At 50.0% G+C, this 19310-nt stretch overlaps 1 protein-coding gene across 2 annotated transcripts in view; it reads right to left on the reverse strand.

The window, feature by feature from the left end:
• CUEDC1 (CUE domain containing 1) overlaps positions 1–19310 on the reverse strand; it is a 76418-nt gene that overhangs the window by 52595 nt on the left and 4513 nt on the right. Inside the window, exon 1 of one of the 2 annotated variants that reach the window (XM_064494964.1) lies at positions 9596–9662. The exons of the other annotated variant lie outside the window; for it this stretch is intronic. The gene's annotated coding sequence lies outside the window, so the exon portion shown is untranslated. Of the gene's footprint in view, positions 1–9595; positions 9663–19310 lie in introns of those variants that run through there. 2 annotated transcript variants of the gene reach the window in all.

Raw genomic sequence — 19310 nt, forward strand, 5'->3', positions numbered from 1 at the left:
TAAAGTACATATATTGTGATTTGTTTAAAAAAAAAAAAGAACACAGGCTTTCATGCAGAGGAGGCGCTTAATACACAGCAATTATTGCCATCATGATCATTATCATTCAGGACCATCCATCCCAAAGACAGGGGTCTGTCTAAGTCAGTTCTCCACTCCAGCTGCACATTAGAATCACCTAAGAAGGTGTTTTCCTTTTTTCACATACGAAAGCCCAGGTCTTCTCCCCAGTGATTCTGACTCAGTGGCCTGGATTAGGACCTAGGGAATTGGTACAGTTCTTACAGCTTTCCAGGTGATTCTAATGTGCACCTGTGGTTGAGACCTGTGATCTAAATCCATGCTTCTCAACCTTCACCATGCACACTAATCTCCTAGGGGTCCTGCTAAAATGAGAGTTCTGACTCAGTAGGTTTGGTGTGAGGCCTGAGATTCTGCATTTCCAACTGGCTCCCAGGTGATGCCAGTGCTACTGGTTCATGGCCTCAGGAGCAATGGCACCCAAGACTCAAGGTCCTGGCCAGATGGCTGTAAAGTTTATAAGATTCTTCTCTGGAAGTCTCAAAAGCCAGTTCTGTCTAGCCAGGCTAAAGCTCACTGTGTCCTGGAAGCAAAGAGCCAATTATCTGACCTCAGACTGGGGCACAAGGACCCAGAACCAGAGCCTGTCATCCAGATGACTCTTTGGCTTCATGTTGTTTTTTTTGGTGGTGGTGGGAGGTGAGCTGGTGGTGGGGCAGGGGAGTCTAGCAAGAGCCTGCAGACAAGTATGGCCACAAAGACACACTAGAAAATTAATCATGACACCACACCCTGCACTCACATGGAGCTGCCTTCTCAACACCAAGGGAAAAGCCAGAAGGAAGGGGCCCTAGTTAGTTTCACTCGGATTGGTGGGTGTAGGAGAACATGGCCTGACTTGGCAGGATGTCCCATCCAGAAGGAGCTGAAAACAACTGCAGCTCTGCTCAGCCAGACTCCTCTGATCAGCCAAGCAGGAAAGCTTCCTGCCTGGAGCGGGCCAGGTAAGTGCACAGTTGAAGGGACTCTGGGGAAACGTGAGCAGGGAAGGGGCTGGGAGGGCAAGTCTCTCTGGCTTTGAGGTTGATGTATTCTGTGACCCTGAACAACATCAACAAAACAACACTGACCGGGGACCTACTGTGTGCCAGAGAATTTTGCAGAAATACTCTGATTTGATCCTCACATCAACTTTCCAAGTCAAGCATCACTGCTTCCACTGTATAGATGAGGAATCTGAGGCTCAGTGGATAAGTAACAATGGAACTTAGGGAGGACAGAGCCAGCACTGGAACCCAAATGCAGCCAATCCTTCCTACTTCCTTACATTGCTGCTCAAAACTCTTAAATCTCTTGATGGCTCAACTTACCCTTTCACAAGAAAAGGAAAGGGGTATAAATCAACAGAACTGCAAGTGTCTTTGGGTCTCCAAGAACAAAGGATAATGCTCATTAGCATTATAATTATTATTAATCACCATCATCATCAGATGTGTAATAAAGAGACACTGGAGAGGGAGGGTATAGCTCAAGTGGTAGAGCGCATGCTTAGCATACACAAGGTCCTGGGTTCACTCCCCAGCACCTCCTCTAAAAATAAATTAGTAAACCGAACCACTGCCCCAACAAAAAAAAAAAAGAGAGAGAGAGAGACATTGGGAGAAAAGGCTGGTGTCAGTCCTGATGTTTGGGGTGGCTAAACCCAGGCCCCTGCTGTCCCCAGGCTCTCTGGGGCAGGGTGAGCTGCACCTGATGACTCCAGGGTGAGTACCAGGAGCCTCTGGGGGAGGCCCTTGCTGTGGGATAGAGTCCGAAACCCCAACAGTTCAGGGCAGGAGAACATACTGGGTCACAATTGCATGTTCCTGGCCCCTGGGCCACCATGCCAGGCCCAAGGTTGGAAATAAAACTCAAACTGCTGCACCATTGGGCCTGAGAGCCAATCTGAACCTGTGTCACAGAAGCTTCCTCAAACTGCCAAGGGCGGCCGCTCCACCGAGTGTCCCACTTCAAGGACTATGGTGCTGAGGGCCGAAGAGGCCATGCTGAGAGCCTCTGTCCCTTCGGCCCCAGACCTGAACCACAGCCAGGCCCCTCCTCCCAGCACCCTGGCAACTGTGGATTAATATTACACCAATACAGCCCCAACAATGGCTCCTGGCAGTCATGCTCCATAAAGTTCTGAGGCTTAAAATAAAGATGAGCTAGGGCAGGGCAGGGTGGTGGGGGGAGGGAGAGGGAGTGGCCAAGAACAGGGAGTGCACAAGGAAGCAACGGTGCGGCCACTGAAAATGTTTTTAAACCACACCATTTCATTAAAAATGCTCATTCTACAGTGTTTCGTGAAGAGGTTACATACAAAAGTATGTGTCAGTAGGATTACAACTATCTACATTAAAAGAAAAAGAACAGAGGGAAGTAACAATCAAATGTTATTAGTGGCAATATTTAAATTATCAGAATGATCACTTTTGTTGGAAATTAAGCATTTTCTAGGTTTTCTTTAATGAGGATGTAAACAGGGGCAGGAGGAACACACATTCCTTTTCTGTTTTTAATTGAAGTATAGTTGATTCACAAGAGGAGCATATTCTGACTAAAGTCAGCGTGTCTGAGAAGTCAGGGTGAAGACCTGCTAGGAGGGCATAAACCCCACCGCACCCCAGGCAGCCCCCAGCAACGAGCTGGAAGAGGCACGGCCGCCATCCAGAGGCCACGGGGCTGCGGTGGTCACAGCTGGGCAAGGGAGCCAGTGGGGCACCCTTCCCAAGCGGCTGAAATTCTCCAGGGAACATGACAAAAAAAACCATTAGCCCTTAAGGCGCTCTAAAGGATCCTGGAGAAAGACACCTAAATGAAACACAGCCCAGTCAGGTTCTCTGCCCCAGGCAAGGAGGCAGACTGCGGGGCCCAGGGTCCCTCGGAGAAACCCCCCGGGAGACCAGGATTCCTGACTGCGCCGCAAACCCCCATCAGCACAAGGACGTAAAAGAGAGGAGCTTCACCATATGGGGCTTGGGACCTCCTGGGAATGCCGGTGGGAGGGAGAATGGCAGGTCCCTAAGCCATGTGCAAATGTGAAGGAGGAAAGGGGTTTAAACTGAATGCACTGCACCAGCTGTCCCCAAAACAGCTCTAATTACAGGGGCTGCACTGCCGGAACCAGGCCTGGTTCCGCAAGCAGAGACCCTCCCAGGGGCCCAGCAGTCACCCAGCCCCCGTGCTCTGCTGCCTTGCGGCTGGCCCGGGGCGGGGCGAGGGCATGTGGCTGAGGCCGCAGGCCTTCACCAGCTGGGCAGGAAAGCCCAGGTCCAGAAAGCAGCTCCCACAGGTCCTGCTTACTGAGAAGTCTGCATCAGAGGGTCAGGTGGCTGTGCTTCGGGCCAGGGCTGGGAGACACTGGCATGGAAGAGGACCAGAGAAGCTCCCTCTCCGGAGATTTTAAAGACCTAAGCATCTGGAACAGCACAACACTGAAATAGGAAAAAAAGTGACGTCCTTGTCCCTTGAAGCTGGGGAAAGGGCAGAGTCAAGCAGAGAGATTAGAAATCTAAGTCCCTCACTCGCAGCTCATAGCAAGGAGCTCAAGTTCACCATCACCATCACTTCCTGGATGTCCTCCTGCTGCTGCGTTTCTGCTGAGGCACTGGGGCGGACAGAAAAAGGCCCACACTTAAAAAGCCAAGGAGGTAGGAAGGGCCTGGGGGTCAGACCCAGGTTTTATCCCAGCTCCCCAGCCCTGGGGCGGTTGCCAAGCCCCTTCACTCCTCTAAACGAGGTGTAAGCTGTATCCATTCTCACTACTGCATAGAAAACGGTTTGCCTGTCCCTGAGAAATGTATGGGAAGGTCCTTCTAAAACTAGCAAATTCTAAACAAACGGAAGGTGTTACGATGACTAGCGGGGTGTCTTTATAAAATGGGGGCATTTTGCTTTCCTCTCATGACAACATGCAAATTAGAAGCAGAAACAGATGAGCACTTTTTTTTTTCCAAACCCTTTGCCCACACACCCTAAAGCAGGACGGGATGCGGCTGCCTCGGGAACACGCGACGGGTCTCAGAGGCTGGGGCTGGAGCCTCCTTAACAACAAGGCAGAGGAAAGAGAGAGAGGAGTAAACCAAACCAACGAAACCAGGGACCAAGCAAGAAGGTTAGAGCCCGGATTCCAGCCTCCTGGGAATGCGCCTCGCGTCCCTGGGAAAGAGGCCGAGATGAAAGGGAAGCGCAGCTGGGGGAAAACAGGCCGTGAGAACAGGACGCGATTGTTCGCCGCCGGGACGGCCGCGCTCCCCCAGGAGAGCCAACGGCGGCCCCGCCGCTTTGTGCACTAATGTCATTATGGAGGTGGGGGCCGTGCGGGACCTTGCACCTCCCGCCACTCTGCCTGAGCAGCTGGGCACCGGGGGCTCGGCTAAAAGGGGACAGCGGGGCCCGACGGCAGGAGGCGAAGCCCTCACTCCCGGCACTTCCTCCCCCTCTGCCCTGGCCCCGGGAGCTCCCCAAGCCCGGCCTCTGCCCTGACCCCAGTTAACACTCCCACTAATTGCTGGGCAGCAGAGGGCCCGAAAGCCCAGGGAGCAAAAGAGCCAGAGTTAATTAAGGAGAGAAAACAAAGTCTGCTTCTCCGATCTTCGTTCCCTCCTCCCCGCAACTCTGCGTCTGGCGGGAGTCTAGTTCCAGGGAAGCTCCCGAGGCAGGGATCTTCTGCCGGGAGCCAAAACCAACAGCAGCACATGGAAATTACTGAACGGGGGCGGCTGGGTCTAGAGGGCTTCTAGGCGCCTCGCTCCAAAGCTGCCCAGCTCTCCAAATTTCCCATAGGTAGGTGGAGGGGGCCACTCCCCACCCATCCAAAGGAACGCCTCAGGTTCTCAGTCCGAATACTGTTTGCTCTCAGATGAGGTCAGTGCAGGTTCCTGCAGCTGAGGTGGGATTCCTCTAGAGGGCAATGGGCATCCCGCAGGCTAAGCGATGATAGTGCCATGGAAGCACTGAACAAATGCTACCTCATCTAATCTCACAACTACCCTAGGAGATAGATACTATTCTTGTCCCAGTGTTATAGACAGGGAAACTGAGGCTTCGAGGAGATAATTAACTTACCCAAGATCTCAAGCCAGCAAGTAGCAGAGGAACGACTGAGACCCCAGCACTCTGACCCCAAAGCCTGTGTGTTTAACCCCTAGTCCATACTGAGGGTCACTGGGATGTTCTAGTACACTTGAAACAAGCCTTGGGGAGCTTCTTAGCCAGTGATCTTTGAGGCTGTGTTGACCGCACACACCCCAAATAAAATACACAATTTAACATGTTTGTGTGTGCATGTATTCTTTTCAGGGTGGAGAAGGGGGTGTCAAAGTTCTGTCTAGATTATCAAAGGGATCTGGATTCAAAAAGAAGTTAACAAACGTGGGCCAATGAGGTGACACCCCAATCAATGTCTTGCTAAGTTGACTCCAGAACACAGATCTTCTGACATGAGTCCTCTACTTTCTCACTTTACCTCCTTGCTCTGATGAAACAGCCAAGAGGGAAGCCTGAGTTTCTCCAGAAAGAGAGGGTGCACTGGCAGTTTAGAATTAGGCGACTTGACCCTGAAAATCCACCTGGCCTGCTAGGGAGAAGGATTCCAGGAGATACACTGTGCGGGAGGAGAGGAAAAGGTTAACAGCCCAGCCCTGCGGATGAAAGGGATTTCCTACACAGTGTTTATTACTTCATTCTATCGCTGAAAAACAAGTTCCAACATTGTCCCAATTCTGATCCTCAGTTTTGCTTGGATTCACATAGAGGAAAATTCACTACCAGCAGCCCCAAACTATCAGAAATTTGCAGGGGGAAAAGTATGTCTGTTTCAAACTAATTTGCTACACTTTTAAAGACCACAGTCCATCTAAAAACAACAGCATCCCTTAACTGGGGCCATTGCCCTCATTTTCAGATGCTCCAAAATAGCAAACAATAGGGCTGCTGCCCACAGTTGACAGCCAATGTCATCAAGGTCAGTGCTGCACCCTTGTTTTTCTCATTTCATCTTCACCCCAACGCTATGAGGCAGGGGCGTTACTATCTCCATATACAAAATTAGGGCTCAGAGAGGTTAAACAGTTGCCCAAGAACACACAGCAAGTAAGTGACAGAACCAAGATTCAAACACGAGTCTATCTGACCCTAAAGTGGGGCCCTGGACCAGGGCCACTAAAAGCAGGTCTGCAGATCATTCAAAAACTGTCATGGGTCCTTGACACCATAAGTACAGGAAGAGAAAGTAAGAAAGGATTTGACATTGCCACATCCAAGCACGTGACGGTGGACTTGCCTCTTTGAACAGAGAAAGCATAGAAACCGGTTCAGACACTGTCAAGCTTGTGCAGATGGTCATGCTCACTGGGACCACATATCCATCCCCAAATGAATGAAAACTCCCCCCGTCCTTCTCCTCAGAGTTTGAGAAGCATTGCCCTCAAGCACACTGCATAGACGGCATCCTCCTAGTTGCTCCCTCAGCCAGCGATCTTCTGGCAAAGCGCTCCTCAGACTTTTTATGTGCCCACAAGCCACCCAGGGATCTTGTTAAAATGCAGACTGCCTCGGGCAGGCCAGGGTGGGGCCTGAGACTCTCCATTTCTAACCAGGTGAGGTGGGTGCTGCTGGTCTGGGACTGGACTTCGAGGAGCAAGTTTCTAAGTGCACATTGCACAAGGGAAGAAGAGGTTGATGCCAGAAACTTGTCCTGACAAGCCAGCCAGAGCCCAGCAAAGGGCCCAAGAACAGGCTCACCACCCAGGACTTGCTGGAGGGGGCAGAAGGCCCTGCACCGGACCAGGCTCTGCTCACAGGCAGCCCTGGCAGCACACCTTCCCCACCCCAGCCTGAGCCTGGGACACCAGGTGGCCCTTTCTTCCTGAGTTGCAGAAACAAGGCCTTAAAGGCAGAGAAGAGCGGCTCCGAAGCGTCTGCGAACATTTGGAGGAATCCCACCTACAACTAGCCCAAGGAGAGGAGGTGTTCTGACTGCACTGTGCTTCAGGCCTTGGCTCTGCTCACACCACCCTGCAGCTGGACCTCGGACAGCGACGCCCAGGGAGGGTTACCACACACGTGCGTTCAGACAGCACTTTTTACTCCTTAAAAGGGGATAATCACGTCTGTTGTGAGCGCTGAGAAATCTAATTAAGAGCTGGAAGTCTCAGAAAAAGGGGCATAATATAGGTCATCCCAGGAGGGAGAGAGATGGCCCCACGGTGGCCACCCCTGCAGCCAGAAAGGGCCATGAGCAGCCCACCTCCACAGGGAAATGGTTCCCACATCCTGCAGGTGACCCCTGGTTACCTGTCCTACTCCCTGGAAATTCCTAACAGTGGAGGCCTTCCTCCTTATTACCATCATCTCTCCTGATTCAACTTATGGCACCAGGACCAAAGGACTTTGTACTTAGTAAAGGGGCAATTCACCGTCAAAGGCTGGGATCCACCCCTTCATTCAGGGAGTCACTCATTCATTCAAAACCATTTATGGAGCAACTGCCATGGGCCAGGTACCATGATGGACTTGACAGACCAGGGCTCTTTTCTCACCCTTCTCTAAGAAGTAGGGAATAAATGACCCAAGGGGCATGAAGCCATTAACGAAGGCAAAGGGCACTGCCTGTTCCTGGAGCCAGAGGGAAAGCGAGCTTCTGGGCAGTAGCCTTCACATTTGTATGTAGTCAGGGACGTCAGGCGAGCCCTTGAGGCTGATGGTACCTGACCGGGTTCCGTCACTGGACTCACACGGGGCACAGAAAGGCCTGCTGGTTACTGACACGCACAGCAAACAGTCAGAGGGCCCTGATATCTGAACCAAGCGTGTCTGGACAAGACACAGACCCAGCTCTGGGGAGAATCAGCCTGAAAACCAACCCCGGATCTCAGCTGACTCTCGTGAAACCGCGAGCCTCTTTCTTTTTTGCAAAATCCAAACCACATTCTTCCCACTCCAAACCCTGCCATGTGCTATTTCCCTACAAAATGTTCTCACAAATGTCAGTAGTACCTAACGGTGACAACCCAAAACATCTCCAGACTCTGCCAATGTCCTCCTGGGGGCCAAAATCATCCCCATTTGTGAACACTGCACTAGAGGGATGGCCTGAAACCCTGGCTGTGCATGAGAAATACCTGGGGAGCTTATAAAACCCACCCATGCCTGGGCCCCACCCCACACACATTCTGAGTCTACAAGTCTGGTCAAAGATTCTGCAAGTGAACAAGAATGCCTGTCACTTTACAAGCCCTTAATGTTCCTTTAATATGCTGGCCGGTTCATGCATTAGACTGAATTTCTCCAGAAGCATGAACCGTACCTTCTTTTTTCCTCCTCTCCACAAAGCTCCAGGCAATGCTCCATGCAGTGCCTCCTATTTTATGCTAATCAGAGGAGTTTAGAAAGTTCTTGAGCCCCCTCCAGCCCCACTTAAGATGAAGAAGCTGCTTCAAATAGCACCATCTCCCCCAAATTCATTAGTATATGACAAGAAGAATTTACACCCTCCCTATCTCAAAAGGAGGAGGGGTCAGAAGAGGTGAGGGCCCGTGAGAATCCAGCCACCTGGTTTGGTCCTGGTGTCTGACATCTGAAGGAGTCCCCCCTGCACACTCTCCCTGGGTGTGAGGAAACTGCTCAATGGCCAGGACATCAAGTACACTCAAGTTTACTGACCCCTACTCCTTTGGCCAGAATGGAAAGCATGAGGCTGGGGGCCCAGCTGCAGCAGTAGAAACTCCAGCCTACCAGACTGAATGCTGTTTTCCTCAGACTGACTGTGACTTGAAAATAAATGCAGGCCCAGAGCCAGCGCCTTTCTGAGACGGAAAGGCGAGGCTCTCTTCCCACACCTCCCTCAAAGATCCCCAGGAGGATCCGGAGAGCTGATGGAGACAGGCCAGGCCAGTGCTAACAGCTAACAGATGTAGTCAGGTCCCTGTCCTGTCTCCCCAACTCCCCACACCTGAGGCTTCCCCTGCTGGCCACCTGGTCGGACAAAGTCCAAGAGGGATAAAGCGTCAAGGGAGAAGATCTAGCCATTAACCACCATCTGCCCTGAGTGGAAATGCATTCCTCACTCACACATTCAGTAACAAACATACAGAGGGTATCTTACAAGTGATATAGGTGCTCAGAGAGCAGACATGCCACCCTTCCCAATTTTTATACTTAGGTTAGCTTAAAGATGAAATGAAGGAACGGACATCCAGGGACCAAGCTGCCCCAAAGACAGCAAAGGCTATTCAAGCTCCCAAGATCAGCTTTCTCACTAAAATTCACTGGCTAATACATAAGAATGCAAACTGCCGTGTGGTTACATTACAGTTAAGGAGCGATTTAGTATTTTCTCTGATGTTTTTCTCATTTGATGTTCATTGCCAAATCGGTCTGGGGCATGGAGGCCTTCCACTCTAGGAGGCCAGCAAGACAGTGATTGTTTTTTCAAACTTCCTTCCCTCCCCTCAGTTACACACATACACACACACTCACACACCACACACACACAATCTGTTGCCTGGAGACTGAACACATTCCTCATGCTTACGTTTCTTTTCATTCTCCAGAAGCAGGAGCTGTGGAAACTGGGGCCTCCAGGAAACACGCCTGCGGCAGGAGAGGGGGGACCCGGAGTGACACTTCCTCACTAACAGGCCGCCTCCTCCCCGCCGCCCCCCCCACCGCCCCCCCAGGTTTGAAGAGCCCGCCGGCTGGAAGTGAAGGGCTCCCACAGGGAACAAGGCCCTCTTTGAAAGTCCGTGTTTCCCGCAGCCCGGCCCGGGTTGCCATGGCCACGGGCCTCCTGGTGGCCCAGGGCTGGCCTCAGTGCCGGACACCATCTTGACCCCCTTCCAGGGGACCCACTGGCCCCCCCCACCTCTCTCCTGAGCCCCACAGCTGCTGGGAATGCCTGTTTCCCCCAATTCTGAAAACATCCTCCTGAAGGGGCCAAAAGAGGATTGTCGTTCCCTGCCAGCAGGCAGGCAGAGCCTCCCTCTGTAGAGCAGGGCCGGGACTGGCCCACAGATGGGGAGGGGGCACAGGGACACAGTGAGAGCCAGCAGCTTCAGCCCTGGCTGGGCCCACAGTTCTCCCTGGTCCCTTCCCCCAATTCCCCCACCCTCTTCCCTGCCCCCAGAAGCCAGAGGGAGCAGGGTCTCTGAATAATTCAGCCTTCAAATTGCTCTGTGGTCAGAAGGGTTTCTTCATTTATTTTTTTAACTCCCCAGGATCTGCACTTTCACCGCAGGCAGCACTTTAATCCCAAACCTGGATCTGGTTGGAGACCCAGGGCCTCCCACGCCCCGAGCCCAGAGCTGCAGGGAACGAGTCACTGAACTTCAGAATCCAGCGAACTGCCACCCAGCTGTGGAGGCTGGAAGCAGGGCGGGGCGGGGAGGGCGCAGGCTCTCCAGGGCTGTCTGCCTCCCCTCCTGGCGCGGGAGTAACTGAATTACTAGAAAGACCTGAGCATCAGCCACCTAGACCAGCCTCTCAGTGAGCAATCTCCCTACGCCTCCTCCAGCTTCCCACCCTCCCTCCCTACCTGCACCCCCCACCCCCGCCAGTCCTCATGTGTACTCTGAGTCAAGCGGCCTGGGCACACAGTATTTCTCCACGGCCACAGGTCCCTGGAATAGGCCAGCTTTGGCTTCTGTTAGTAATGTTAGCTGATATTTTGCTGAGCATTCATTTCATATAATCTTTGCAATAATCTTATGAGGTAGGTACTACAATATCCCATTTTGCAAGTGAGGAAAAAGAGACTCAAGAAGGTTAAAAAATGTCCTCAGATCATAGAGCTGGCAAGGAAAGAATGAGGATTCAGACCCAGCTGTCTAATTCCAGACTCCATGCCTTAATCCCCATGTCACCCAGACCATGCATATACTGCACACGCAGAATCTTCAAAGAGCAGAACTTTGCTCAGAGAGGTGAAGCGAGTTGCTCACAGTCACACAGCCCACTAGGGCAGTGTCGGACAAGGACTGATGTGCCATAATCTGGGCTAACGTCCTTTCCAAGATCACCCAGTTTCGACTACAGAGGCATCCATATTTACACAGGTGAAAGCACCCTCAAAGCACTCTCTCTCTTACAGTGTTACGGTCTAATGGCCTGTAAACCTAGCTTGACCTCTGGCAATGCCCCATGCTAGTCCTGTCCACTCCCTCTAGTCTCTGCTCCATGACCTTCCAACCAACAGCTCCCCTGCCTCCACCAAGACTTAAATTCTCTCTCACAGCATTATAATCTCTCCCATCCCCCTTCAGGGCAGCGCAACCTCCAAGATTCCTAATGAGAGATCCCACACCATCCTGCCAGCTCATATTTACACAGCACTTTACAGTCCTCAAAACTCTCTTGCAGACATGATCCAATCAACTCGACAACCCTTGAGCCAGGTAAGCATGGGCACCTTTTGAGGACTGCCCCCTCATTCACAGGCCAAGGCCCCCAAGCCAGGTGGTACTATATGACCATGCCCTCCTGGCTATAGCTGATTGGACCAGTGGGAGACAGCTGACACAAACAGACCAATCAGATACTTTCCTTAGGAATTTGACTCAAGGTTCTGAGATACAGTTCAGTCTGATGGTTACAGGAAGGATGGGTATGGTTGGGGGCTGAGGGCCCATGACACCTGGCACACATCCATAGAAGCAGTGGCATCCTGCAGTTCCAGGCACTTGGGAGGCCAGCCGTATTCCTTGACCTTGATTCTTCCATTCCCCTGTGGCTCCAAATAGCTCAAGCTGGCTTCTGTAACTTGTAGCCAGTAGAGTCTGAGCTAAGAGATGGTTGGATAATTATCCTCTTTTTGTAGATGAGAAAAGAGGCTCACAAAGGTAAGTGACTAAATGAATGTCACATGACCAACATGTAATAAAGGACAGTTAAAATCCCTGCCATGTGATGTCTCATGCCTCCTTCCCCGGATTAAAGGAAGTAACAGGTGTTCGCTTCCTGTCGGTATTAAAAAAATGGTCACCGAGGATACGTGACTAGGCTGGAGGCACTCTAATGGATTAAAGCCAGAGACAAGAAATACAAAATCCTCTCCTTCTAAACCATGAAAACATTTGCCTCTCTACATTTCCCGGCTTCCTTTGCAGTTAGGTTAGAGCCATGTGAATGGTTCTGGCCAATGAAACATGATGTAAGTAACAGATGTCAGTTACAAGGCAGTTAAAAGCCAGGGGCTGGTGAACCGCGAGGGCCCCATATTCCAGATGGTGTGGCTACAGATTGGGGAGCACTGCCCAACCCACATCAGACCTTCCATGAGTACAAACTAAACCTAGATTGGGTGAAGCCACTGGGACGTCAGGGTTTGCTTATTACTGCAGCATAGTCTAGCCTCTCCTGACTGAAGCACACAAATCATTCAACCTGGGCCCTTCAGCACATTTGTCTGGCCTGTAGGATGCTGCATTTGTTTGTCTAACATTCGTCTGTTTCACAAATATTTCTAGAGCACCAATATTAGATGCTGTAATGGGTACAGCCAAGAGCATGGTAGTAAAAAAGACCCAATCCCTCTCCTCCAGATGCTCCCAACCTGGTGACCCACAGGACCACTCTGGGACTAAAAGGAGCAGTTCTACAGGTGTGAAAGCAGGACCTCCCACCCGAACACTGGCTAAACTGAGCCCCGATAAAATGTAAGCTACCAGGAAGCTTGTCCCAGCGACTCCATGAGGGTGGGAGTTGAGATTAAGTTCACACCAGGTTTCACACCCTGGGCTCTACCAGCTCCCCTCCTGCCAGCCTTGTGGCCTTGCACAAGGGCTTCCCTTGCCCTGGGCACAGAACAGAGGGGAGAAGGCATCAAGGAGAAGTCATCAAGAGAGCAGGTAGCTGGTAGAAAACAGGAGCAGCAAAAGACATAGCTCATCCGCCCTCACCCTCCTCTGGGAATTACCCCCTGCTTCATTTAGCCCCAAAAGTTCCCAACAACTGAGCTTTTCCCCCCTGAACCCATGTAGTGGAAGGTCAACCAGAGACATCATCTCTCTGTCTCCTTATGCCAAAAGTTGGATGAGGAGAGAAGAGAGGCAGGGCCACCATATACAGTTGCACAGACTGTTCACTGCACAAGGTGCCCATCCAAAAAAGGCAAATGGGGCTAGAATCCAGTCATTGCTCTGATTACCAAGCTGTATACCCTGAAGAAGGGGTCCCTTCTAATTCACACAAAAGTGTGTGCTGTATGCCGTAGCCACAGACGCACAGGAGCCGGGGCTTCTCCATGAGGAGAGAAGAAGTTTGGTGATGGGTCCGTGGGAATGTACTGTACTAGTCTAAGTCTGGGGGTATATTTGAACTTCTTTAGAATAAAGTTTAAAATAAACAAACAAAAAAAACCCAAAATCCATCCTACTCAGTAAGTGGCTGTATTACTTGGGCAAGTTACTTTACCCCTAAACCCTCAGCCTTGGTTCCCACATCTAAAAAGACAATAATCCCTGGCTCATAGGGTTGGTACAGGACTAAATTAAATTACTTCAATGAGGGGGTGGGGATAGCTCAGTGGTAGAGTGCATGCTTAGCATGCAGGAGATCCTGGGTTCAATCCCCAGTACCTCCATTAAAAATAAATAAATAAATAATAATAGTAAATTACTTAAGTGAAACACTTGACAAGAGTAAGTCCTCTTACAAATGGGGGCTATTAAGAGTAGTTGCTGCTGATGGCTGGGGCAGGAAGGAAAACGAGGCAAAATGGTGGGGGTTGGGCAGCAGGGCACCCTGGAGAAAGGCAACCGATGGGAGCATGAGTGCCATAAAGCCAGAGGGCATCTCAAAACACAACCAGCCTATTAACGTTCCTAAACTGGGCTTCCAGCGGGCGGGTCTGAGGGAGCTTTCTTGCAACCCCTCCCTCCGTGGCATTCCTCGGGGGACTTCAGCCTCAGCTCACAATCCAAATTTGAAGTCCACAGAAAGGTCCCAGAGAATGGCTCAAAAAAAGATGTGCTCCCCAGCAAAGTCAGAGAAGAAAGAGCGACTGGTGGGTGGGGCTGGGATGGCAGGAAGCACTCACATCTGGAAGGCTTCTACCTGAGTCCCAGAAGAGGAGGCCCCCAAAGATGTCCCAGGGGATCCAGCATTAGCACAGGGAGGGCCCTGCCCCCTTCACTGGGAGGGAATGTGAGTGGCCATTCACATCCCTGAAGGTAAAAATGATGTTTGCATTGTCTAATTTTATGTGATAAATTTTTACATTAATATCTTCAAAATTATAATTGCTGTATGAATTTCACCAGTGGTTTGTCATTTAAAGATGACACACCCCCAATTCATTTGCCCTTAAGGCCTATTCCTTCCCCAGAGCCTCAAAGGGGTGGAGAGGGGGAAGGTGGCAGTGGCATGAAGCCAGAAGCCCTTCCTGAAGCCCCTGGAGGGACCTCACCCTTGGCTCAAGCCACCATGGCCCTGCATTTCGGCCCAGCCTGTGCCCAGGGAGACCCACGGAAGGCCCCTGGTTTCAGTCAAATGTCATCTCACTCACTTACTCTCTCCTTTCTTTCTTCTTTTCCAAGATGAAAGCTAATAGGATGGTTCATTCTCCTGTCAAGTCAACTCATGAGAATAAAAGGAAGTCACCCAGGTTCCCCATCCTCTCTCCGCTGAACACAAGCCACTCCATGGCTCATCCCCGTGGGCACGCCACAGAAATGCAATAATGAAGACGAAATTCCTCTAAAAATCCCTTTTTTCACCTTTCAACTCTCAGGAATTTGCTATCTGTTTCCAAGGAAGTTTTCTAAGTTTCTGAAGCCTGTCACAGCTGAGGGCTGAGTTGGGCTGTAAAGACAGGCTTCCAAATAAAATGCAATCGGAGAGCAGAGACACGTGGCTCCCCAGTCCACAGACAGCACAGTCCCTCACGGCAGATAGTGAAAATCCACCTGGAAAATGTCCTTCTCTGTCCCTGCCGACTCTCCGCAGCTCTGTCCCAAACTTAGAAACAGCTGTTTCCCTTAACTCCAAAAAAAGCTCTCATATGCTCCGTCTCCTCATTCTTTCCAACACTGTGATCTGTACACTTAATCTACCTCCAGGCTCAGCTTATCCCTCCCTTAGCTCGTCAGATACGAAGAGGAACAGTCAAAGACGAAGAAGGACAAGACAACGTGTTGTGAAGCCCTCCTGTAAACACCATCCACAGACTCAGCAGCCTGGCTTTCTGAGTTCGGATCCCGGCTCCTCAGTTACCTCAGTGTGTGATGTTGACTTAACCCTCTGTGTCTCCATCTCCTTGCATGGAAAGTGGTAAATAATACTACACTTGTACAGGGCTGAGTAAATAAATGCATACTCGTAAAATGCTTAGAAAGGTGCTTGGCAGGCAAGAAGCACCTAACACATGTCAGCTATTATTATTAGACGATCACAACAATCTAGCGTGATAGGGATTACTATCAGCAGCTCTGTTTAACAGACATGTTCTGAAACTATTTGTCATTGTGAGTGTAATAACAGATTAACCTCAAGGAAAGGACAAATTAAGAAATTAAGTGGTCTACTCAGAATGACACTGTCCATGTGTGGCAGAGCTCAGACAGCATCTCCAGTCTTGGACTTCAAGTTGCACACTCACGAATTTCACACTTTAACACGCTCCCTCCCGCAGGCATGGAAATTTGAGAAGTCCTGTGGATCAGCATCAAAAACAGATCTCAATTCTGTAAGCCCCACAGAATGGCAGTATCTCAAGGGAATGCTGCAGGACTTGCCAAACGAAATTAATTTCCATTTGTTTTCATATTCCAGGAAAACAGACCAAAGCAGCCTTACAGGAGAGGGTACCACCTCATCAAAGGTGTCCAAAGACCCCTCGAGGCCAAGGATCACACCCGCCTCAACAATTCAGGCTCCCTCGGGACGCTCCTAGGCTGTCAGCAATTTGCAAAAAAAGATCACTGCAAATCATTTGGGAAGGCATTTGTGCAGGCCTGGCCTAAGACATGTGGACTTCTGCCAAACCCATAGTTTTTCAAAACACGCACTGTCTTCACCCTTGATAAATAGCAGCCAGGCTACGGAAATATTTCCATTACACCCAAAAGCCTGCGTTGCCACCACAACTCGTTGAAATGGATGTTTCCAATTTGAGAAGAACTCAACAAAAACATCGAAAAACATCCCAACCTTCCCTGCAGAGGTAACCATTCTGGCACTCAAGAAACCTCGAAACACCAGTCAAGGATATTTGTGGACACAAATTACTTGGTAAACATATGCCCTGATGCCCGAAGTCTAACTGTATCTAATACATGGATTGAGCCCATTTCTTCCAGCTCTATTATGAACTTTCATTAGAAGATTTCTACACAAGCACTTTCCTCAGTGCTCTCTGTGTATCTCAAGACTGTGATGAAATCTTCTTATGGCCATGCTGGAGAGAACTAGGAATAAAGAGTTCAGCACGGTAGCCTGGGCTCTACCACTAACTAGCCATGTGATTTCATGAAATGATAATTAATAACAACACAGCAGCAGCTAACATTAACTGGGAACTTACAATGTGCCAGGCAGTATACTAAAAGGTTAGTAAGTATTTATTTGATCCTCATTCACAACCACTAGGGAATATTGCTTCTCACTGTATGGATCAGAAAACTAAGACTCAGACAGATTGAGTAACTTGCCCCCAAGAACACAGCAGCAACCAGCAGAGGCAGGATTCAAACACCGGCAGTCTGACTCGGAGTTCTTAACTACATACCATAGGTCTTTTCAAGGTGCTTAATGACCCAGGACCACAAATCCCTCTAGGAGCGGTCTGGATGATCTTCAAAATCCTTTCCGGCTTTAAAATTCAGTGATGTTCTCTTTTAGAAAGAAAATGAATTTATGACTTCAAGAAATGAAATGCAGTGGTGTTCTAGAGGTGGGGTGAAACATCTGTGTCTGCCGCACCCGGATCCAGTCAGGGGAGGAAAGCTGCTGCTTTTCTAGGATAATGATTCCCTGTGAAACCCTGAGACTGGCCCCAAACCGTCTCAGGAAAAATGCCAGCTGGAAGTTCTTTAAAGATGCGCCAACTTGCAAAGATCTGCAAGTTCTCAACTATCAGTTCTCAAATCTTACTTTATCCTTTTTTTTTTTTTAAGGAAACTCAAATGCAAGAAGATGTGAGTTTTAAGGACACCAGTACGCGATGTGTGCAGGCCTGGTGGCACACTTACACCTTGCTTTCCTCTGGGCTTTACACCTGCTCATGGAAAACCCACTTCATCCCAGTAATCTGTGTTTTACAGTGTCCCTATGACTTCCTAGCCCGTGGCTCAGAAGTCCTGTAATCCGTGCAGGGTTCTGTCCTACACACACCTGCTGAAATGGTCACACGCTGCCTCTTGGTCTCCAGACACACAGACGCTCCACGGCTCCCTTCCCCGACTCCATCTCTGATTCCTCCTCCTCCTCTCCCTGCTCAGCACCGGAGTTCCCTGCCCACCCACCTTGCCACAAGCTGACACAGCCAATGGAGAAGCGCTCTCCCTGATCACTCCTCCTCCCACTCACCCTGGCTCCTCTCTCTCCCTCTCCCTCTCAGCTCCTGGTACAGCCTGAAACCGAAACTAATCTCAGACCTGAACAAAGTGAAATCATCTCCTACGCCTGATCACCCTATATGACCACAGAGAATCTTCTCATTAGAGCTCCAAATCCAGCTTTCTGGCAGCTGGAAAAAAAAACAGAGTTCTGCAGGTGCCTTCCTAGAGCCCAAGGCTTCCTTAATGAATAGGTGATGTCGGGTCAGAGGAGGAAGCAAGAGTTCCTCCATACTGTTTTCCACTGCTGTTTTTCTTTAATTTGCACAAGTCAATTTAAATTCACTCCAGGAAGTAAAGTTCACCACCCAGTACTTTAAATTCATTGTCCAGCATCAGTTCATATTTGCCTCATTCTTAATCAGATTCTCTTCTGAGAGCGAGCCTTGTTCCCTCTGGCCATCTCTGTAGCCATGTTGCTGAATGCATTTTAGATGGCTATACCACATGCTTTTCCTAAATTTGAAAAATGCAGCCTTCACTTTCATGCTGGGAACAAGAACAAAATTAAAACAAGCAAAAAAAAAAAAAAAAAAAAGGCAAGTTACCATCAAATATAATGCCCGCCCTTGACAATCTTTCAAAGACTTAATACATTTTGAGAAAAATCCTAAACCACTTTGTGAATGACCCTTGCCCTCAGCACACTTTTGGGTGCCTTTCTCTGTTGCTGGGGCATTATGTAATTATTCCATTGTTGGCTTAAGCAAAACAGAATTGAGATGGTAAATGTGCTGGCCCAACAAGTGTTTGGTAAAAGAGGAATAACTTTTGGATTGTCTGCTATTTACTCTCCATTCAACAGAGCTTCCTGAAGGAACATCTTGGGAGGAGGAGCTGGGGCTTTCTCTAGTTCCCACAGCCAGACAAACGGTCAACTACTTGCCGGCTTCCCTCAGGCCTCCTCGCAAGGCGTTGGCTCCATCCTGAGAGCTGCTGGCCGCCCCCTGGAAGCAGCCCCTCTGACAGAGATCAACGCAGGGCAGCACCCAGCTGTCGGGCAGATGTGGATTGCGTCTTGCCTCATTAATTCACAGATGAGTCACTTAACGTGATGGACATTGTTCAGTCACTTCCTCGGGAACATGAAGGGAGAGGCCAGATTTGAGCAATATCCCAGCTTAAAAATTCCAACTCCCTTCCCCCTCCCGTCACTGAGCTGACACAGATCTCCAAGGGCCTCTATTTCACCTTCCTGTCTCCAGATTCGCCCTCTTAAACCACAGAGACAAATGGGGCTGGTTCCCATTTCTAAAGACCTTCAGGATTGGCCATTCCCCTCCGCGCCTGGGAGTCACTTGTTCTCACATCTCACATCCTACCTGGACCGTTCTCCTCAGACCTGACTTGGGCCCTTCCTCTGCAGTTTACCCTCTGGTAAACCCTCGCCTCTGGTTTTGCTTCTCAGAACGGAGGGACGAGTGAATCACTGTGTTTTGAGCAATAACTCTTACAAGATTAGTATTTCTTCTTCAGCACATTCACTGCAGGCATTACGGGAGGTGACTATTAAAAACCACAAAGGCATCAAGGAAGCCAACCAAGGCGGGATCCTGAAAACCCAACCCCTGGCTCTACTCAAGAGTTCACAGAGTGGGAGAGCGATGTACTCCATGGCCAAATCACAAGGCCAGGAGACAGCAGCCACCTTTACCCTCACTCAGATCAAGTGCCACCTCCTGCAGGAAGCCCTCCCTG

Source organism: Camelus dromedarius, chromosome 16 (assembly GCF_036321535.1).
Source record: "Camelus dromedarius isolate mCamDro1 chromosome 16, mCamDro1.pat, whole genome shotgun sequence".
NCBI classification, from domain to species: domain Eukaryota; kingdom Metazoa; phylum Chordata; class Mammalia; order Artiodactyla; family Camelidae; genus Camelus; species Camelus dromedarius.